This window comes from Mustela nigripes, chromosome 1 (genome assembly GCF_022355385.1).
Source record: "Mustela nigripes isolate SB6536 chromosome 1, MUSNIG.SB6536, whole genome shotgun sequence".
NCBI classification, from domain to species: domain Eukaryota; kingdom Metazoa; phylum Chordata; class Mammalia; order Carnivora; family Mustelidae; genus Mustela; species Mustela nigripes.
The window spans coordinates 115,390,650-115,414,554 of record NC_081557.1 but is presented as its reverse complement, the minus strand read 5'-3'; the positions used below and the strand labels follow the sequence as shown (position 1 = coordinate 115,414,554).

At 37.8% G+C, this 23,905-nt stretch overlaps 1 long non-coding RNA gene across 1 annotated transcript in view; it reads right to left on the bottom strand.

Moving 5' to 3' along the window:
- Nucleotides 1-23,905, bottom strand: part of LOC132013478 (uncharacterized) — an 84,721-nt gene that overhangs the window by 35,974 nt on the left and 24,842 nt on the right. The gene's annotated exons all lie outside the window — the stretch shown is intronic.

Here is a 23,905-nt window from a genome sequence, read left to right as displayed (position 1 = left end):
AAAGTTTGGTCAAGGAAGAAATCTGTCACAAGCAAGTCTAATGATGAAGAATGTGTGTTTTCGAATGAGTGCCAGTGCAGAGACTGTCTTAGCAGGAACTTAACCTCAGCCATCTTCATTGATTGCACTGTCAGGAAAATGCTCTGCTATGCCCACATTGCCAAAAGACTCTTAAACACAGGTATCCAATGTGTAGCTTCTGCTCAGTAATAAATAAAAGTCTTTAGTTCATAAAGAAAAAAAAAAAAAAAGAAAAGGAAATGAGGAAAGAATGTAAATACTTTACTATAAAAATTAAACTAAACGCAAAAGAGGACAGTAATGTTGATAATGAGGGATATAAAAGTCTATAAAGCATTTAGAAAACAAATAGCAAAATAACAGAAGTAAACCTCCTAATTAGTAATTCCCTTAAATATAAATGGATTAAACTCTCCTATCAAAAGACAGAGATTGGCAGAACCCAATCTAGGGATCCAACTATATGTTGTCTACAAAAGATTCACTTTAGATCTAAAGACACAAATAGATGAAAAGTGAAAGGACAGAAAAAGATATTCCTTGCAAATAGAAGCCAAATTGAGCACAGGTGGATATACTATTAGACAACATAGAATTTAAATTGAAAAGGTTTACAAGAAGTCAAAGAAGTACATTATATATTAATAAAAGCTTCAATATAGTAAGAAGATATAATGATTATAAACCTTTGTGTACTCAAGGACAGACCATCAAAATATATATAGTAAAAACTAACAGAATTGGATGGAAAATTTAACAGTTCTATAACAATAGTTGGAGATTTTAATATCCCTTATCATAAACAGAAAACTAGACAGAACATAAGTAAGGAAATAAACATTAGCACAATAGACCAACTCAATCTAACAAACATACAGAACACTTATCCCCAACAACAGCATACCACAATCTTCTGAAGTTTTCATGGGATATTTCACAGGACTGATCACATAATAGGCCACAAATGAGGTCTCAATAGATTTTTTAAAGGTAGGTATGATACAAAATATCCTCTCTAACCACAATGGGTAAAAGTTAGAAATCAGTAACAGGAGGAAAACTGGAAAATTCACAAAATTGTGAAAACTAAACACTACACTTTCAAACAATGAGTCAAAGAAGAAATTACAAGGAAAATTTATAAATCCTTAGAGACTAATGAAAACAAAACCACTACATGCCAGAAATTATGAGGTGTAGCGAAAGTGGTGCTAATGGGGTAATTTGTATCTGTAAGTGCTTACTTTAAAAACAAAGAAGACCTCAGATCAACAACCTAACTTTATAACTTAAGGAACTAGAAAAAGAAGAACAAACTAAATCAGAAGCTAGCAGAAGGAAGGAAATAATAAAGATTAGAGCAGGGATAAATGAAATAGATGATAGTAAAATAATAGAGAAAATTTAAAAAAAACCCAAAAGCTGTTTCTTCAAAAAGATCAACAAAATTGATGAACAAACAAAAGGGGGGGTACTAAAAAAAAAAGAAAGAGAAGAATCAAATGACTGAAATCAGAAGTGAAAATGAAGACATTACTACTGATTCCACGGCCAGAAAAAGGTATGTGAAAGTACTATGAACGATTGTATGCCAACATATTGGATAACCTAGATGAAATGAACAAATTCCTGGAAATTCAAAACCAACCAAGACTAAGTCACAAAGAAATAGAAAATCTGAATAAATCTATAACTCGTAAAGAGATTGAATTAATAAGAAATATCTCTTCACAAAAAAGAAGCCCTGGACTCAATTGCTCTACTGGTGAATTCTACCAAACATTTAAAGAACTAATACTACTCCTTTTTCAACTTTTCTAAAAAAAAAAAAAAAAAAAAAGAAGAAGAAGAGAAGCAAACACTTTTTATTTTTTGTTTTTTATTTTTTATTTTTTAAAGATTTTATTTATTTATTCGACAGACAGAGATCACAAGTAGGCAGAAAGGCAGGCAGAGAGAGAGAGAGGAGGAAGCAGGCTTCCTGCGAGGCAGAGAGTCGAACATGGAGCTTAATCCCAGGACTCTGGGATCATGACCTGAGCTGAAGGCAGAGGCTTTAACCCACTGAGCCACCCAAACACCCCAGGAAACACTTTTTAATTCTTTCTATGAAGCCAGAATTATCTACATACCAAAATCAGACAAAGGCACTAAAAGAAAATTAAAGACTAATATCCCTTGTGAACATTGATGCAAAGGGCCTCAACAAAACACTAGCAAATCAAATTCAAGAATATACTAACAGGATTATGCCCCATAATCAAAAGGGATTTATTCCTGAAATGCAAGGATAGTTCAACATACAAAAAACAGTCAGTGTAATATGTCATATTAACAGAATAAAGGGTGGGGGGGCATATGATCATCTTCACTGACACCCCCCAAAAAAGAACATAACAAAAATTTAACACCATTTCATGGTTAAAAAAAACAAAAACAAAAACAAAACAAAACCCTAACCCTCCAAAGACCTAGAAATAGAAAGAAACTACCTCAACACAATAAAAAGCATATATGAGAAACACAGTAAACATCACACTCAATGGTGAAAGATTAAAAGCTGTTCCTCTACAATCAGGAAAAAAGGCAAGAATACCTATCACTACCTCTACTATGCATACTACTGAAAGTTCTAGTCAGAGCAATTAGGCAAGAAAAATACATAAGTGACATCTAAGTTGGAAAAGAAAAAAAATGGCTCTGTAGATTACATGATCTGATATGTAGAAAACCCTAAAGATTACACACACCTTAAAAAAAAAAAAAGATGGTAGAATGAATAAACTCAGCAAAATAGCAGGATGCAAAGTCAACACACAAAAACTAGTTGCACTGTGGGGTACCTGGGTGGCTCAGTCATTAAGCATCTGCCTTCAGCTCAGGTCCTGATTCCAAGGTCCTAGATCAAGCCCCACATTGGAGCTCCCTGCTTGGCGGGAAGCCTGCTTCTCCCTCTCCCAATCCCCCTGCTTGTGTCCCCTCTCTCATTGTCTCTTTCTCTGTCAAACAAATAAGTAAAATCTTTTTTAAAAAATTAGTTGTTTCTATATAGTAGCAATGAACAAACTAAACAGAATATTACAAAAACAATTCCATTTATAATAGCATGAAAATGAATTTAAAAAAAAGAAAAAACTTTGGAATTAAGCTAACCAAGGAAGGAAAAGACTTGTACAATGAAAAATATAAAACTCTCTTCAAATTAAAGAAGACAAATGGAAACACACCCCGTGTTCATGGATTGGAAGACTTAATATTGTTAAGATATCAATACAGGTCAAAGCAATCTGCAGATTAATTGTGATTGCTCTCAAAATGCCAATGACATTTTTGGGGCAGAAATAGAAAAACCCATTCTAAAATTTATACAGAATCTCAAAAGACCTTGAATAGCCAAAACAATCTTGAAAAAGAAGAACAAACTGGAGGACTCACACTTCCTGATTTCAAAACTTACTACAAAGCTACAATAATCAAAAAAGAGTGTGGTACTATCAGAAAGACAGATATATATGCCAACGGAATAGAACAGGGTCCAGAAATAAACCCTTGCATATATAGTCAACTGGGTTTTGATAAGGGTGCCAAGACCATTTCAATGGAGAAAGCACAGACTTTCCAAATAGTGCTGGGGAAACGGAATATCCACATGCAAAAGAATGGAGTTGGATTCTTACTTAATATTATATATAAAAATTAACTCAAAATAAATTAAAGACCTAAATGTAAGACCTAAAACAATAAAACTCTGTGGAGAAAATAACCAAAAGCTTCACAACACTGGATTTGGCAATGATTTTTTAGATGTAATACCATATTGGATTTCATGAAAACTAAACAACTTTGTATATCAAAAGACACCATAGGGGTGCCTGGGTGGCTCAGTGGGTTATAGCTTCTGCCTTTGGCTCAGGTCATGATCTCAGGGTCCTGGGATCGAGCCCCATATCGGGCCCTCTGCTCAGCGGGGAGCCTGCTTCCTCCTCTCTCTCTGCCTGCCTCTCTGCCTACTTGTGATCTCTGTCTGTCAAATAAATAAAATTTTAAAAAAAGACACCATCAACAGAGTAAAAAGGCAAACCACAGAATGGAAGGAAATATTTGCAAATAATTTATCTGATTAATAACATGATTAATATCTAGAACTCAACTCCTAAAACTCAACAACACAAAAAAAACAATCCCATCAAAAATTGGCAAAGCACTTGAATAGACATTTCTCCAAAGATGTACAAAAGTCCAGTAAGTACATGAAAAGATGTTCAACATCACTAATCATGAGGGAAATGCAAATCAAAATCACAATGAGATACCACCTCATACCCATTAAGGTGGCTACAATGAACCAACCAACCAAACAAACAAACAACTACTGGCAAGGATGTAGAGAAATTGGAACCTTTGTGCTCTGTTGGTGGGAATATGAGATGGAACAGCTACTACAGAAAACAGTATAAAGGTTTGTCAAAAATTAAAAATAGATTTATCATATGATACAACACTTCTACCTCCAGATATATACCTAACAGAATTGAAAGCAGGGTCTCAAAGAAATATTTGTATACCTATGTTCCCTGCAGCATTTTTCACAATAGATAAAATCCAAGAGTCCATCAACAAGTGAATGGATAAGCAAAATGTGGGATGTATATACACGGAATATTATTCAGCTTTAAAAGTGAAGGAAATTCTACAATATACTACAACATGCGTGAACTTTGAAGACATTATGCCAAAATAAGGCAGTCACAAAAAGACAGTTACTAAATGATTCCACTTATGAGAGGTTTTTGGATTAGTCAAATTCATAGAAACAGAAAGTACAATCATGGTTACCAAGGAGTGGGGAGGGCAGGAATGGGCTGTTATTGTTCAATGGAAATAAAGTTTCAGTTTTACAAGATGAGTTATGGAGATGGATGGTGGTGATGGTTGCACATTATGACTATATTTAATACCGTTGAACTGTACCCTTAAAAATGGGTAAGGTGGTAAATTGTATGTTATGTGTATTTTACCACAAAAAAAAAAATTGAAAAAAAAACCCAGTAAAATTCAAAAAAGAACAAACAAATTCTGTGGCCATTCTCTAGCTTCTTGTATGTTAATGTGGCAACATGGTACCATGAAAAGAGCAGTGGTTTAGGGGTGGGAGAGACTGGGTTTAAACCCTAAAGGCCAGCTCTACAGTATTATCACTGTACTTCTGTAATAAATTGGCCAGAAATCATTATCTAAGTTACTCTATTGTCTTCAATAAACTGCTGAAGCTGAGTCTCAATCCCATTTGTAATATAAGAGAAAGAGCATCAATCTCTGAGATGTGTCAATGAAGGTAGTGTGGCTACAGAGTAAGGAATCAATAAATGTCCATTCTCTCTCCCTTTAAAGAAAAAACTGTTAGGACGTTCTTATGTGAACTCTGTCAGATAAATTCAGTATCAGCACAGCTTTGATTACCTGTAGCTACTTTTTATAAGAAATGCTGAGTTCTCAGGATCCCAGATACTCAAAAAATTAAATCTATGAAGCTGGCCTATAGCTTCAGACTTAAGATCTTCACTGTTCCACAGTAAATAAAGAGGAAGAAGGAGTTACACAATGCATCTGTGTTCTAATTGCTCAATCTCTACCCAACTGAAACTTTGCTTCATAAGAGATTAGCCATAGCCCCCGAGAGCAATAAACATCCTGAATTGCAAACCCCATTTTGTCACCTCACAGAACCCTTAAAAATCTCAGTTCCAGTGACTGTATCTCTTGTGTTATTTATGAAATGAATATTTTGAGAGAAGTTTCACAATAGTTGTCATCCTTAGTCCTTCAGCCAACTCTCCAGTATAGGAGAAGAAATCAATGTGCAACACTATTATTTCTATTTTGCATTTAAAGGGAAGGTAGTTTGCTCTTTTCAAGGAATACAGGGCAATTTCTGGGATGTAAGACTAATAGGTAATTTCTACATTGCTGCTTCCATCTCACTTTGGAGATGAGCAAAAATAATTTATCACCAAAAGACAACAGCAAACAAGTATACAGTATCCACCAAGGGGTGCACAGTGCCAACCATTTACTCCCTAGGAAGGAGGCAACTAAGCAAAAGTACTTGAAGTGTTGGTGTTCCACTTTTTTTTTTTTTTTTTTTTTAATGGTGTTCCACTTTTATAAGAGTCGGGGATGAGAATGCCAGGATGAGTCATAGAAGCACACATTCCCTCTGCTGGAGAGAAACGGGCAAAGTGCCGCACTCTCCCACAGCTCCAGTGAGCACCGCTGGCAGCAAGTACACTTTGACTTTTGCTCTTTTGTATGAGAACACTCCCTGTTTTCTTCATTTAACCCATTTATGTTCCCTTTCAAATTACTTGTCCCTTTTACTTGATCACATGAGGGGGTCTGCATAGGAACTGTGTTTGGTAGTGTAACCTTTCCTTTCTCCCGGCTGGTTGAAGGACCTTGGGTACATCATCATGTGGCCTCACTCTGGCCGACCCTCTCAAGATGAAGAGGACAGCAAGGACCACCAGAAGCTAGAAGTTTGCTACTTGGTAAAATTCTGTGGTTACAGTGTACTCAGTCAAACTACATGGTCACATATAATACGAATTGTTTCCTGAGGTTCAGGGCTATGAGACTCTAGAACGCATTACAGAGAACATAATTTAGAATTATCTTCTGCTGATTTTTAAAGAAGCAAGTAAGGAGATGACTTTTGGGGATAGTTTGTGTTGAATTTAAAGAGAGGCACAGATGTTACAGAAGGTGGCCCAGGGCTGCTTGGGTACAGTCTACAGGATGGAAATATGGGGGCAGTGGTCCCAGTGTTGTGGGGTCTGATATTCAGCTGTGTAGGTCCAAAGAGTGGATTTTGTTCACATTGTTAGGAAATTAGGTTGCAGAACTAACTTATGCTAACCAAACCCTCAAAAGATTGACACAAATGTATTTATTTGTAACAGGTGTATAATAAATCTCTCCAGTGACCTCCAAACTTGTTCCCTCAATACTGCCCATTATTACGGTAACTGAGAAACCAAATTCATAATCAGAATGTTCCTTGTTGAATGATCATCTAGAACAAAGGAGTGTTTTATCTTGGTAGTAGAAAAGTTTTCTGAAGGGAATGTGCTTTCCTAGTGATCTGAACACTGGTAACCTCCAGGAAAGGGGTCCCTCTCCTCTAGAAAATGTGAGATGGTCAGCAACAAATTCTCACTGAGTGGTTGCCCCTGTTCTAAACAAATGCAGATGACCTATACTGCTTTGTTTTATATCCAGTCATTTTCCTGAACCAGTTTCTGGTTCATCTTGACTATCCCCAGTTGTCTCAGTCCCTCATTACCAGCTCTCAGAGAAGGTTAATGATGGGTTATCTCTTCAATTATGTTTTGGTTCTTATTACTTCCTCTGACAGAATGAATTTCAAGAGCTGGGGGCACTTTAATAATCATATGACAAGCTCCTACAGCCTGCCTGGGGGCAGGAAGATGCTTCCCATAGGTTTGTTCAGCGCCATTTATTCTGTTCATCTGTGGAATGTGTTTGTAATGTGTTTTGTTTATTTTGCCTTCACACTTACTTGCTTTCCTAGAGGAAGAGATGAATAAACCACCCTGCCTTCCCCCCAAGAAAGTAATTTTTTCACCTTAGGTGGGCCATCTGTTTCTCCTAACACAGCTCTGCTTTGAGTAGAATTGAATACATCTTGTCCCAGGCATTTTGCCAGCTGTAGGCTTCAGGAAATGGAGCAACTAAAAGTGGTTTCCTTGTGATGTCAGGGCTTTTTTTTTTTTTTAATGTAACTTATGGAATTGCCGTAAAGGAAATTGTGCATCAATGTTCATAGGAGTGGCTCACAGAGTGGCAGGAATCCCAAAGTAACCAAACTGTTTATGAATTTCCTAAGAATTAATCCTGTTGAGGCATGAGGGTACATCTGGCAGTGGGCCTAATAAATGGAGGGGAAAAGTGAGTACTTGCTTTGGAGCCAAAACAGACCCCTTAAGCTAAGGGTTTCCAACCCTGGATGCAAAGCCAACCGACCTATGGAATTTTCAGTTTTCATGGCTTGGTCCCACACAACTAACTGCTTCTGAGGCCCAGCCATGTTGAGAACAATTCTCCTAAACCACTGGGGATCAAAGATCTCTACCTAACCTCTCAAGCTATTGGGGAGAAATTATCTAGGACAAAATGAGTGTCAACATCTACAGACTGCACAACAAAAGAAATGATTAATAACCTACAGAAAGGGAAAAATATTTGTAAATCATGTAGTTGATAGGGGTTAATTTCTAAAATATATAAAGAACTCATGCAACTCAACAGCAAAATACAGTAACAAAAGCAAATAATCCAATTAAAAAATGGGCAAGCTTCTACTTTTCATTCCATAAAAATAGGACTACCCTATGATCCAGCAATTCCACTTCAGGGAATATATGGGAAGGAAAGGAAAACAGTGTGGCGAAGAGAGAGTCTGCACCCCCATATTCATACCAGTAGTATTTACAATAGCCAAGACATAGAAACAACATGTCTATAGGCAGATGAAAAGATAAAGAAGCTGTGGTATATGTATATATACAATTGAATATTCATCCACTAAAAAAAGGAAAGAAATCCTGCCACATGTGACTACATAGATGGAACTTGAAGGCATTACGCTAAGTGAAGTAGGTGGACAGAAAAAAGCAAATACTGTATGATTTCACTTACATGTGGAATCTTAGAAAAGAAATAAAACACCAAACTCATAGAAAAAGAGATCAGACTTGTGGTTATCAGAGGTGGGGGCTCTCGGGGAAAGAACTAGATAAAGGTGGTCAAAAGGTACAAACTTTCAATTACAAGATAAATAAGTACTGAGAATGTAAGGTACATGATTACTACACGCGGCTGTGTGATGTATTTGAAGGCTGTTAAAAGAGAGTAGACCCTAAGAGTTCTCATCACAATGAAAATGTTTTTTTTCTTTTTTTTTAATCTATATGAAGTAATGCACGTTAACTAACCTTATTGTAGTAAAACTTTTATAATAAACATGAGTCAAGTCATTATCCTATACATCTTAAACTTATACAGTGATGTATGTAAATTACATCTCAATAAAACAGAAAAGAAATGTACAAGTTTAATCTAAAAAATGGCGATCTATGGGAGGCAAAACAAACTGAGGGTTGTATGAGGCTCAGGTTGTTTTCTGATATAGCTATCCAGAGACTCTGAGTTGTAATAGGAGTAAATCACCAAGAGAGTAAAGCGGCCTTAGTTTGGTAACCTTGGGCAACTTAGGCAACGAAGGGGATTTTTTTCCCAGCATTAGCTCAGAGGTAGAGCATTGGCAAAAACAACATATTTCGGAGAAGACTGAGATTTTCTGAACTACTAGGAAGAAACTGGGCCACGGCTGATAATTCAACTAATACACACTGGCATAGCATTCTTACAGGTTAAAATATAGAAATACTGACCTAATGGTTGGTAAGTAGCTTAAATTAGACCATTTATTACCGAAAGACATCATCTGATGGAAGCTAAGTAGGGGGTAAACGGATTAGTGCATCTAGACATTGGGGCATGAGTTGAGCAGACCAATATGGTAGCTGGGAGGAATCTCGCCCCTGCCTGCTGCCCAGGAGGAACCAAGGTTCAGTAGGAGTGTGGAACAGGCCTGCTAGGAGCAGTTTTGTAGGCAGGAGCAGAAGCAAAGGCCCCCCTGGTATAGGCTCTAGAACATGATGGACAGCCTACCCAGTCACCCTCACACTGCAGCAAGTGCCTGGTGCCAGAACCAACCACCATCAATTTCATGAGGAAGGCAATGAAAGAGTTTGGTGCAGTTTCCTCTGTAAAACCATAGCTTAGAGACAGGCAACATTTAGTTTCGTGATTGCTTATCAAACATAAGACTACACAAGTAATTTCTAAAAAATAATGACTTAAGAAATCATTAGAATGAGTTGATGACCATTTTGCTTTATACCACATGGTAAGTAGTTTAATGATAATTTAGATAGCAGAAAGGAAATATTTTTAATGTTTTACCTATATACTGATTTATTGAATTCACTTTATTTATACAACTTACAATTGTTAAATGTGTTACACTTGTCCTTAGATTGGGCACAGAGTGGAGCTGGGGAATAGTGATTCAGCTGGTGGAGTTTGAAATGGTTGGTTTGACTTGGGCAAATGTGGGTTTCAATTGATTTTTAAATAAAATGTTATTTTCCATTTGTTTCAGAGAATTGAGCCTACCAAACCTAGCCAAGATTTCCCAGTTATTACTCTTCTCATACTTCCTGAATTTTCAGAAGGATCTGCTCTGCAGCTGCAAGGTATAAACTACACACACACACACACACACACAAAAGAAAGACCAAAAAAAGAAAACAAGAAAAAAGGCCATGGTAAGTTTTTTTTGTTTTGTTTTTGTTTTTTAGTTTAATTTTTTTTTTAAGATTTTATTTACTTACCTGTCAGAGAGAAAGAGAGAGAGCACAAGCAGGGGGAGCAACAGGGAGAGGGAAGAGCAAGCTCCCCACTGAGCAGGGAGCCTGATGTGGGACTAGATCCCAGGACCCTGGGATCATGATCTGAGGCAAAGGTAGATGCTTAACTGACTGAGCCACCTAGGTGTCCCAGCCATGTTAAGTTTTTAATAACTTTGCCAGTGCAGTGAAGGCCAGAAGTTCATTCATTCAACAGATAGCTATTAAACACTTACATGGTGCCAAGCAGAGCTCTAGGCACTGAGGATACTTGACACAATAAAACAAAATCCTTACTCATGGAGCCAACAAGAGATTGCATATGGTGGTCATTATACAAAAGCAAAGGATAGATGGATTCAAGGAGAAAGCTATGATCTCTTTTTAGCACCCTCTCCCTGTGCACTCTACCCTCCTTGAATTAGAGTTACTAGAATACAGTCATTAGCATCACAGAACTGTGGAACTCAGTCTGTCACAGTTAACAATCATTTGAGTGGGTGCCAGGAAAAGGTCCTTGTCCCAGGTGTGTTGCTCCTTTTAGTATCTAAAATTCTACCATTTGAGATGCATTTTTCAAGCGTTCCATGGAATCTAGTCCCTCAAGATGCTTACTTTAGAGAAAAAAAAATGTTTGGTGGTTAAATAAATTTGACAAACACTTCATCTCTTGGAAATTCACAATAAACTAACATTACATATAATCTGCATGACCTCCATCCGTTTGGATTGCAAAATGGGGCATCTTCTTTATTTTTCTAATTACTTGCTTAAGCCTCCATTCCTCCTTATTGTACGTGATTCTGTATCTCCCTCTCTCAAGGACTCACTGTTCCTCAAACTGTCCAGGAACCCTGGAAAGTTACTTAGTCCAAAAGGAGCTGTACTATTTCAAAGTTCCATGTGGAAAGAACTAATCAGTCCATTTAAAGCTCTGATTTTCATCACTTCTACACTGTGTCATTATTAAAAACTGGTTCCTAAGCCTTTAACGTGTCCTTGACTTGCTTATAAGGACGTCCTTTCAGCTGTAGAGCCCTGCGCAGGCAGCAGAGTGGCACTGAGGACATGGACTCCCAAAATGACAGCTTACTGGTTTTACACTCACAGAATCAGCCACTGTTCCCCAAACAAGACAGCTTTGCCAAAGTGGCCAGGCATAATTGGGTTTCTAACCACAGCTACACTCTGTATCTAGAACATGCCGTCCCCACAAACCTCTGGGGCCTGGTGTTAAGCCTAAGTCACTATGCCAGATTCCTTATTTCTTCTTGGGGGAACTTCAATGGGTCTTGCTACCAGGAAATCTCTGTCAGGGTTTTCTCAGCCCTTCTGAACGCTCTAATCTCCAAAGGACAGGGAATAGGGTCTTAAGCCATTTCTTCCTGGAGGATCTTTGGCTTTAGTTAAGTTTAATTTAGCATATCAGGGGGATACTGGGAAGAATAATCTCTGTATTTTCCCTTCCTCAGAGACATATATATCGATTTACCTCATATTGGCATAATTAAGAGTATTCAGGGACCTATTAAAGAAGATCCAGGGAATAAACGTCTTATTCCATCTTGCTGCTTTTCCACCTAAACAAACAAAGGAACGAAGTTTCAAATCACTGTGAATGTTTCTAGGAAGTTGGAACACTTAAAAACTATTGGTTGTAAATAGTTTGGCCCTATTTGAGAGGTAGCTAAAATATGGGAGTGTATGAGCCTGTCACTTATAAATTTTAATGGGAACAAAGGGTAGAAAGAGATTCTAGGAAGTTGAAGGTAATTAGGCATCTGAAGGGCCCCCTGTTACATGGGAAAGAGAAAATGAAAGAAAGAGATTTCTCCCTGTTTTATTTTTTGTACATTAAAGGGTGCATGTCAATCTACAGAAGCTCCCATGTAATACATCATGAGGTATGTTCTGCTTCAGAGAGAATCAGACTCCCACGAATTCTCTCTTAAATTCCTTCCACTGAACGAAAGCCCTCAAATCCTCCAGGTTTCTTGGAAAATCAGTCCTCAACTCTCAGTGAGTCAAGCTCCTAAGAGAGAAATCCCAGAAACTTTTAGGTCAGGGAATGCCAGCATTTGCCAACATGGCTTTAGAATCATCAATTTTCTGGTACTAAAAAAGTCATGTATTGAACTAGTATATTCTTTTTTTTTTAAGATTTTATTTATTTATTTGACGGAGAGAGATCACAAGTAGGAAGAGAGAGAGGAGGGAAGCAGGGTCCCTGCTGAGCAGAGAGCCCGATGCAGGGCTCGATTCCAGGACCCTGAGATCATGACCTAAGCTGAAGGCAGAGGCTTAACTTACTGAGCCACTCAGTGAACTAGTATATTCTTTCTTTCTTTCTTTATTTGTTTGTTTATTTATTTATTTATTTGACAGAGAGAGATCACAGGTAGGTAGAGAGGCTGGCAGAGAGAGAGAGAGAGAGGGAAGCAGGCTCCCCGCGGAGCAGAGAGCCCAATGTGGGACTGGATCCCAGGACCCTGAGATCACGACCTGAGCCGAAGGCAGCAGCTTAACCCACTGAGCCACCCAGGTGCCCCAATGAACTAGTATATTCTTAAGCCCCTCATTCTCACTGGTACTTGGTCTTCTCCGGTTTTTCAAATATTTTATGTTGGGTAACTAAATACACAAAATAAAATGTACCATTCAATGTTAAAGCTTTCTTGATGCCAGGAAATTTTATACTCGAGCTTTGCTGGACCAATCAGCATAAGCCACTTGGATACTGTGGGAAAATACAGTGAAAATTCTGTAAGGTGGTAACAATGTGGGGACAATTTTTGTTAATGCATCCACAAAGAAGGAACAACCTTTGAATACCAGTATTAAAGGCAAAGACTAACTTGCAATTTCACAGAAGACAATGTTACAGAAGACATTTTTCCTTTTCCTTTGGTAGAACTGCTACCATGTTTTAAAATTCTAGTGAACATACTTGTTTCCCACTCTAATGTATACCCATATCCTATAGAACCACAGTTATGTTTTAGTAGGAATATGCTGTATGTAAAACATATCATGTGTAAAAATGAAATGTTGAGGGAAAATATTTCCATTGCTTACTATTTCTCGGTACTTCATGTATCCTATCTGGCATGCACACACAAAAAGGAAGCTGGGTACTTATCTAATATGGTGTTGTATTTATTACTTCAAGTTGCAAAGGTCTGTATTTGGATTTCCAAACATGTAATTTTCAACATGTTTTGTTAGTGAGGGAGCAATAAAAGGAACATTTTGCAGCTAATTCAACACCTATAAATTTCCTATCTGTAATATGAAAAAATGGCTTTGGTAGACCACAGGTCTGCTCATATTCTAAAAAACATTAAATGTAATATTTCTAAATTGCCCTATATTTAAACTTCTCTTATTCCATAAAATATTTATTGGTTCATTTTCTATATTTTTATAAAAGATGGTACCTGATTCTGAACAGATTTTTTTATGTGCAACTGTTCACTATTTTTTTTTAAAGATTTTATTTATTTATTTGACAGAGAGAAATTACAAGTACACTGAGAGGCAGGCAGAGAGAGAGAGAAGGAAGCAGGCTCCCTGCTGAGCAGAGAGCCCGATGCGGGACTCGATCCCAGGACCCTGAGATCATGACCTGAGCCAAAGGCAGAGGCTTAACCCACTGAGCCACCCAGGCGCCCCTGTTCACTATTTTTTAAATAACTATATTTAAGAGGCATCTACGTGGCTCAGTTGGTTAAGTGACTGCTTTCAGCTCAGGTCATGATCCTGGGGTCCTGAGATCAAGTCCTGCATTGGGCTCCGTGCTCAGTGGGGAGCCTGTTTTTCCCTCTTCCACTCCCTGTGCTTATGCTCTTTCTCTCTCCCTCTGTCAAATAAATAAATACAATCTTATTAAGTAAATAAATAAACAAATAAGTAACTATATTTGAGAAGCCATATAAAAGCTAGATGATTACAAACCAACAAACTGAAAAATAAATATCAAAAAGATATTGATCAACTTATTTCAAAATTCATGTCCAAACAAAATGTGCTCATAAATATATATAGCACCTTTATTCACAATGGCAAAAGTTATAAGTAACTAAGATGTTCTTTAACAGACAAAAGGATAAACAAACTGTGGCATATCTATATAATGGAATATGATTCAGTGTTAAAAAGAAATCAACTATCAAACCATAAATATATGAGGATAACTCTCCAATACATATTGCTAAATGAAAGAAACCAGTCTCTACAGTCTACATACTATATGACTCCAATTATATAAGAGTCTGGAAAAGGTAAAACTAGAAATGGTAAAAAGATCAATGGTTGCCTGGAGTTCCGAACAAGGGGAAGGCCGAGTAGATAAGGCACAGGAGATATTTTGGGGCAGTGAGACTATTCTGTATTGTAATGTAATGATGATGGATACAGGATGCTATGGATATAGCATCATAGACTTTTATAGCACAGCATGCAAATAAAAATATAAAGAGGCTGGGGTATCCCAGGATGGAATGCAGAATGTGACAACACATTCTAACTATATTTAACATGTTAAAAAAAAAAAAAAAACCCTCACTGAAGGGTGTGGTAGAGGGAAAGGTACTGACCTAAGTAAATTTGGAAGTAGAATCTATAAGACTGAAGGCAAAAAGACACTACACAGCAACCCCTCCGTGGCTGTCGGCTAAGTGTCTGCCTTTGGCTCAGGTCATGATCCCAGCATCCTTGAATCAAGTCCCATATTGAGCTCCTTGTTCAGCAGGGAGCCTGTTTCTCCCTCTGCCTGCTGCTCTCCACCTTCTTGTTCTCCCTCTCTCTGACAAATAAATAAAATCTTTAAAAAGAAAGATACTATATATAAGTACTGTACTCTACTTGATGAAATTATTTATCACAGGATACAGATTGATAATTCTGATACTGCTATACATGCATCCTGTAATTGAACAACTGAATAAATGGCAGATGGTAAAGGACAGGCTTCTCACTGTCTGGGTAGGAGGAGGTTACAGATAAGCAAAGGGAGGAGACTAGAACATTTCATGCAGTAATGGATTCAAGTTGGAGACATCAGTATAAACTCATGTTTAGCTTGATACAGATAAAATAGTTACATAGGGAAATTTGTATAGGTATGTGTACATATATAGATCAGTATACACAAGGAAAAAATATATATATTTCCTTGCTCTGTGAGCTGGCAGGACCTAGAAGTTATAACAAACCAGTAGCATTGAGCCTACCTAGTAACTAGACTTGGTTTCTAATCCATTCTCTAATAAAAGAAACCAGGGCTTTTTGGAGAAATAGTTGATTCTGAGACTAGGACAGGAAATATACAAGATCAGCCTAGAGCACCTTGGAGTAGCAGAACATAAATGTTGGGGGGGTGGGGAGAAAAAACAATAAAACCCAAACACCTGACGAGGGTATATATCAAAAGGACACAGGATATAGCTGAAAGAGCTCCCAGTGGCCAAAGCTGGAATAATTAGAGCAACAAAACATTTTCGAAAAGTAATACTGGATTATAATCCAAAGTATAAAATAAATATCCATGAGTTCATACTGAGATAAATAAACAAATAAATGAATAAATAAATAAATTAGGGAGAATAGATAAATCTCATGTACAGAGGAATTTCAAAAAATCGACGGAGATACTCTGTCCTCAGGGAGATGGAACGTAACTCCCCACTCCTTCAGTATAGGCTGCATGCACATATGACTTCCTTCCAAAGAGTGCAGTACGGAGAGGGGGAGGACAAGAATAGCTTTACAGTAGAGGAGCCTGGCAAACACTACCCCAGCCAGGTGACCAAAGCTACTATCCACAGTGATAAGTCATATTCACAGTATGTACCCTTCATATGATGTAATGAAAATGGCACTTTAACTGTGTGGTCTTCTTCCCAAAAATGTATAACCCAAATTTAATCATATAATAAATACTAGACAAATCTCATTTGAGGAACATTCTGTAAAACACCTAACCGGTACTCCTCAAAACTTGTCAAGATCAGGGGTGTGTGGCTGGCTGTCAATAGAGCATGTAACTCTTAATCTCTGGGTCGTGAATTCAAGCCCAACGTAGGGTATAGAGATTACTTGGAAAAAAAAAAAAAAAACTTGTCAAGATCATAAAAAAAACAAGAAGAGATTAAGAAACCATCACAGCCAGAAGCCTAAGTAGACAGGACAAGTAAATATTATGTGGTGTCCTGGAGGGGATCCTAGAACAGGATATTAGGTAAAAACTAAGAAAAAAAATGAATAAAGTATGGATTTTAGTTAATAATAATGTATTAACAGTGGAAAAAAGATAGTCTCTTCAATAAATGGTGCTGGGAAAACTGGACAGCTATACGTAGAAGAATTAAACTTGACCATTTTCTTACACCATACACAAAGATAAACTCAAAATGGATAAAAGACCTCAACGTGAGACAGGAATCCATCAGAATCCTAGAGGAGAACATAAGGAGTAATCTCTTCGATATCAGCCACAGCAACTTCTTTCAAGATATATCTCCAAAGGCAAAGGAAACAAAAGTGAAAATAAACTTTTGGGACTTCATCAAGATCAAAAACTTCTGCACAGCAAAGGAAAGAGTCAACAAAACAAAGAGGCAACCCACGGAATGGGAGAAGATATTTGCAAATGACAGTACAGACAAAAGGTTGATATCCAGGATCAATAAAGAACTCCTCAAACTCAACACACACAAAACAGATAATCATATCAAAAAATGGGCAGAAGATATGAACAGACACTTCTCCAATGAAGACATGCAAATGGCTATCAGACACATGAAAAAATGTTCATCATCACTAGCCATCAGGGAGATTCAAATTAAAACCACATTGAGATATCACCTCACACCAGTTAGAATGGCCAAAATTAGCAAGACAGGAAACAACGTGTGTTGGAGAGGATGTGGAGAAAGGGGAACCCTCTTACACTGTTGGTGGGAATGCAAGTTGGTGCAGCCTCTTTGGAGAACAGTGTGGATATTCCTCAAGAAATTAAAAATAGAGCTTCTCTATGACCCTGCCATTGCACTCCTGGGTATTTACCCCAAAGATACAGAGGTAGTGAAAAGAAGGGCCATCTGTACCCCGATGTTTATAGCAGCAATGGCCACCGTCGCCAAACTGTGGAAAGAACCAAGATGCCCTTCAACGGACGAATGGATAAGGAATATGTGGTCCATATACACTATGGAGTATTATGCCTCCATCAGAAAGGATGAATACCCAACTTTTGTAGCAACATGGATGGGACTGGAAGAGATTATGCTGAGTGAAATAAGTTAAGCAGAGAGAGTCAATGATCATATGGTTTCACTTATTTGTGGAGTATAACAAATAGCATGGAGGACTTGGGGAGTTAGAGAGGAGAAGGGAGTTGTCGGAAATTGGAAGGGGAGGTGAACCATGAGAGACTATGGACTCTGAAGAACAATCTGAGGGGTTTGAAGCGGCGGGGGGGTGGGGGAACCAGGTGGTGGGTATTAGAGAGGGCATGGATTGCATGGAGCACTGGGTGTGGTGCAAAAATAATGAATACTGTTATACCGATAAAAAAAAAACCTCTCAAATTTAAAATACTGATTTGCTCTGGGGTTTTTTTGTTGTTGTTGCTTTAATTTCTGTTTCATTAAAAAAATAATGTATTAATATTGACTAATTGCAACAAACACACCACACTAATGCAAAATGTTAAATAATAGAGACTGCGGGGTATAGTGCATATGGGAAATTTCTGTATATTAGCATTTTTTTAGTACATCTAAAACTATTCCAAAATTTAGAACTTTATTAAAATAATATTGAGAATCATAAAGATATAAAGTGGAAAGTGGAAGGGACCATAAAAAATCACCAGTTAAACCCTCTGTTTTATATGGGAGGGAACAGGGTGCATAGCAGAACTTAATAGCCTGCACTTTGGAAAAGGCCTTAAATAAACATTGGTGGCTAGCTGCTGAACTTTGCCCTCAGTGACACTATACTATTCGTCATAGCACATAATAGACACTCAATAAATAATTACTGAATAGTGGATAATTTCCAAAAACCTACCCTCTACCCAAGTATTTAGTCCATTCAGTTTATTTATTAACTCATTCATTCAACAAATTTGCTGAGTGTCTGGTATCATAATTTTACTCCTGGAACTATAATTTCTTAGAAACTCTACCAAAGGAATGTCATTTTGGCAATTTTCCATATCTGACTTTGTAGGAAACTCTATTTAGCTGATTCAAGTTTATAAGTGTCCAAGGAAGAATTATTTCAAGCCACGTATTAACAGGAAATAGATGGAGGAGGCATGAAAAGAGAAGGATGGCTCTTAGGAATCACAAAGAATATGTGTGGTTCATTCACACTCAAGTTATGGGCTACAGCATTTTTGAATAGTATTAGGATCTCCAGTCTCCCATTCTATTCCTTTTACTACTTACTGAGGCAATAAGCTAAGAGTATAGTTTTGTCTTGCTTTCCAGTTTCAGCTGTGTGATCTTGGCCAAGTTACCTAATCTTTTTGAGGTTCAGTTCCCCCATCTGAAAAATTACCTTATAAAAGAATGTTGCTTAGTTTCAATAAACCAACATTTCTAAAGTGTTTAGCACACTTGGCAATGACATTATTACTACTAGTATTATTAGTATCATTGTTATCTTTACCAACCAACCAGATGCTTGTACCTCTGAAATAACGTAGGGCAATAACTCAGGAACTACAAAGAACACATGTTGGCACACTTAATCTTTTGATTTTTCTAGTTTAATAAGTGGGTTGTTTCCAACAAACCACAGAATTATTGTTGGGACCTGGGCTATGGCTTTATTTACTGTCAGTCCAGTGCCTCTTTTAGACTGCTAGGAAACTAAAGGGGTTATTTTCAAGTTCCTTTCCTTCTTGGCCTCTTTCCCTGCTCAAGTTTGTTTTCATGTTAACATTATCATCCATTCTAAATATTCCATGGGCTCCCTAAAAGTGGGTAAGTTTTTCCTGATAAATTTCTCTCCTGATGTTTATCTTTTTTACTTTATTTCTATCATACTTAAAGATCACATTACTCGGGGTGTTTACCACCTCTATGTATAAATGCTGAGAAAAAGTCCAGCCCTCCCAGAGGGTGCCTCCCTCTCCGTGCCCAGGTAAAAGAGAGCTTGTGTTTGCTATTCTGACTAGAAGTGTCTGAGCAAGAAGTCTCCCTCTCCAATTCCCATTAGAGCCCCGACTGCCTGTGGGGGAATCCCAGCAGTTCCTGAAGACATCAGCCCTCTGAGACTGCCTCTTGGAAACAGTGCTCTCTGCCTGTGGTGGTGGCACCAGCTCAGCACCTCCCACAACAGCTCCTTGGTACTTCTGCTGCCTCCTCCAGGGCCTCCCTTGACGCTGCTCAGTAGAGTCTGCTTTCATAAGTTCTACTTCAGTGGCAGAAAGCTAAGTTTGAGTAATAGAGGTTATCTTGTACAAACCAGTTGCAAAAACCATTCTAAGCACAAATGTTCCAACTTCAGAGGAAATCTTAAAGGAAACTTTAAATAGTTTTAATCAAAAAGAATACTCTTTTACAGGGTTCAAAAATAATTAAGTTAACACAACAGGTTAATTGTTTCTTTTTAACTGATTTTAAAGGAATTTTCAAAGATCGTTTTATCTGTGGCTCATTATCATTGCAACAAGCAGACTGAGGATTCGTTTTCAACTAGCATAATTATTTTGAAACTCCTTTTGTCAAGAATAGTCAGAAAAAAAGGTCCTACTTCTCTCTTAGGAGGAACGTGTGAAGGTTGAAACCAGCTGCTGCTTCTCCCCACACTGCCAATCTTAGTGACTCCAGAAGGATTTGGGCCCGAGGGAGATAAGAGAAAGGGGTCAATTACAGAACAGAGGAGCAGCAGATTCTAAATCAGGACATATGCATGAGCTCCCAACTAGAAACCAGAGGGAGAGCTTATGTGTGTTCCCATTTTCTTCATAAGCTTAGGACGTCCAACATCTAAAATTATTTGTATTTAAGACATCTCCTGAGACTTCACCTGATTGGAAGGATTTTGTTGTTATTGTTTGTTTGTCTATAAAATACTACTCAGCTTGCTTTTCAAATTTAAAAACAATACTTTTAACATAATTGCTTAAGTTCTATATCAAATGTTTCTCTACTCATGAAAAGACTCTGTCATTAATTTACAGGATTTTCTATTGGTAACAAACCTGATTGGACATAAGGGTGATAACATAACCTATATAAATCACACACACATGTAGTAAATATCACATGAAAATCTAGAAGAACATATTTTCTAGAAATGTGGACAATATATTTAAATGTCCTAACCTACCACACTTAAGAAGTTTACTTTGGGAGGCCCCAGAGACTGTCTCAAAAAGAGAGATGGTCTCCAGAACAACATAAATCAGGATTTGACAAGGTCTTAGTAACTGATAGTCAGGAGAGAAGACAAAAACAAACAAAATGCTGCATATAAGAAGATAAATAGTGGCTTCAGATTTGAACCCCAAATTAAAAGTCACAAGGGCAACCTCTCCAATTGCAGGCCTTGGTTTGCAATTCCATTGCTTTTCAAATGGGCAAATCTGTGTGAAGGACATCAGGATAAATAATAGAAGATGTTTTTAAATTTAACAACATTCAATAATTCTCCCTAGAAATGGTGGGGTGTCTAGAAAGTAATAAGTAAATGTTTGAGACACAACAAGGGACTAGGAAGCCAAGATCAAAATGCGTTGTTTTGGGGAAGTCTTTCCTAAGTGTCTAGGAACATGATCCAGAGGCATTAGGTAGTCATTTCATTGTCTCGAGCTACTGGCATCACTTGAAACAGGCATGTAAGAAATATGGCGGCAGGCATATTAGGATTTGAATATTGTTGAATATAAAAATGAGTCAACAATTCTCACTAGCTATGGAATAAATGCAAGGAAACAAAATGAGCAATGCAATAAGGGAAATAAAAAAGAATCAGACACACAGGGAAAGAACAGTAAAACAGAAAAAGAGAGAACCTGTTTATAGGAAAAGCAATTTGGGTTGGCACTACACTTCTAGTCTAGATTGACTGACATGGGGGAAACAAGATGAACAGCTCTTAAGATGGAGTGAAGGCTGAATAGCTTCTATTAGTTTGTTTTCCTCTTACACTTTTAAAACTCAACATCCACAACCCACATAATCCAATTTTTGAATGGGCAGAAGACCTGAACAGACATTTCTCCAAGAAGCATTTAGCTGGCCAGCAACCACATGAAAAGATGCTCAATAGGGATGCCTGGGTAGCTCAGTTGGTTGGGCATCTGCCTTCCGCTCAGGTCATTGTCCCAAGGTACTGGGATTAAGTCACGCTTTGGGCTCCCTGCTCAGCAGGGAGTCTGATTCTCCATCTGCCTGCTGCTCCCCCCGCTTATGCTATCTTTCTCTCTCAAATAAATAAATAAAATATTTTTTTAAAAAGATGCTCAACATCACTCATCATCAAGAAAATGCAAATCAAAACTACAATGAGATATCTTCTTACACCTGTCAGAATGGCTAAAATACAAAACAGAGGAAACAATGAGTGCTGGCAAAGATGTAGAGAAAAAGGAACCCTCTTGCACTGTTGGTGGAATAGCAAACTGGTACTGTCCCTGTGGAAACAGTAAGGAGTTTCCACATAAAGTTAAAAATAGGGGTTCCTGGGTGGCTCAGTTGGTTCACATCTGCCTTAAGCTCAGTTCATGATCCTGAGGTCCTGGGATAGAGTCCTGCATTGGGCTCCCTGCTTCATGGGAAGTCTGCTTCTCCCTCTGCCTCCCTCTGTCTTTCTTTGTCCCTATGAACAAATAAATAAAGTCTCAAAGAAAAAGTTAAAAATAGAACTGCCCTGGTAAGAACTACTGGGTTCTTACCTCCAAAATACAAAAATGTTAATTCAAAGAGATATACGCACCCCTATTTTTACAACAGCATTATTTACAATAGCCAAGATATGGAAGCAGCCCAAGTGTCCATCAACTGATGAATGGATAAAGAAGATGTGGCATATATATATATACAATGGAATATGATTCGGCCATAAAAAGAATGAAGTCTTGGGGCGCCTGGGTGGCTCAGTGGGTTAAGCTGCTGCCTTCGGCTCGGGTCATGATCCCAGGGTCCTGGGATTGAGTCCCGCATCGGACTCTCTGCTCAGCGGGGAGCCTGCTTCCTCCTCTCTCTCTGCCTGCCTTTCTGCCTACTTGTGTTCTCTGTCAAATAAATAAATAAAATCTTTAAAAAAAAAAAAGAATGAAATCTTGCCATTTGCAACAACATGATTGGAGCTGGAGAGTATAATGCTAAGTGAAATAAGTTCGTCAGAGAAAAACAAATACCATACAATTTCACTCATATGTGGAATTTAAGAAACAAAACAAATAACCAAAAGAAAAATGAGAGAGAGAGAAAGAGAGAGACAAACCGAGAAACAAACTCTTAACTATAGAGAACAAAGTGATGGATCCCAGAGAGGAGATAGGAGGGGGGATGGGGCGTAACAGGAGATGGGTATTACGGAGCACACTTGTCATGAGGAAAACCAGGAGATGTATGGGAGTTGTTGAATCACTATACCGTACAACTGAAATACCTATAACGTTGTATGCTAACTATACTGTAATTAAAATAAAAAATAAGAACACTTGAAACTCAATAAAAAATAAACTCACTCATTTCTATTTTCCCCTCCTGTTCCACCAAAACTGTTCTTCCTTTTGTATTCCTTTCCCTAGATGAATAATGCATTATCTATTCAAAGCTCCTACAAGTTAATAAAGTCTCCTTCCCTTCTTTCAACTACTTCTACCCTAAACATAAAAACCTAATTGATTGCCAAATATTTTTAGCTTTGCTTCTTATCTTCCCTTCTGGGTTACCACAAGGGCCCTCTTCTGACGCTAGCTTCCTTCTTCCTACATCATCCTTCTTTCACACTGCAGTTAGGGCTTTCGTCCTTGTTAATACTTTTCTCATCTTTCCATTGGCTTTCAGAGTAAAATTTTCAATGTAGCATATGGGGTACTTCATCAACTTGCTTCTTTCTAGTTCTCTAACTTTTTCCTCTGCTGTCCCTAGATCCAGCTACACTAAACCACTTGAGTCACCCCAGAGTTGTTCCCCTCTCCTTCACCTTCCTGCCTTTTTTTATACAACCTAGAATGCTCGTCCCTCCATTCTCTGTCTAGATAATCCAGATTCTAATTTTTCCAACTCCTTCCATGTTACTCCGAATTGAATTTTTAAAAATTAACCAACAATTAAAGGATAGTTAGCAGATGCTACGATTCCAGTGCAGTTTGCTCAAAACAGAGTGAAATTCCTTTTGTGCCTTTATTTGAGACACGGATT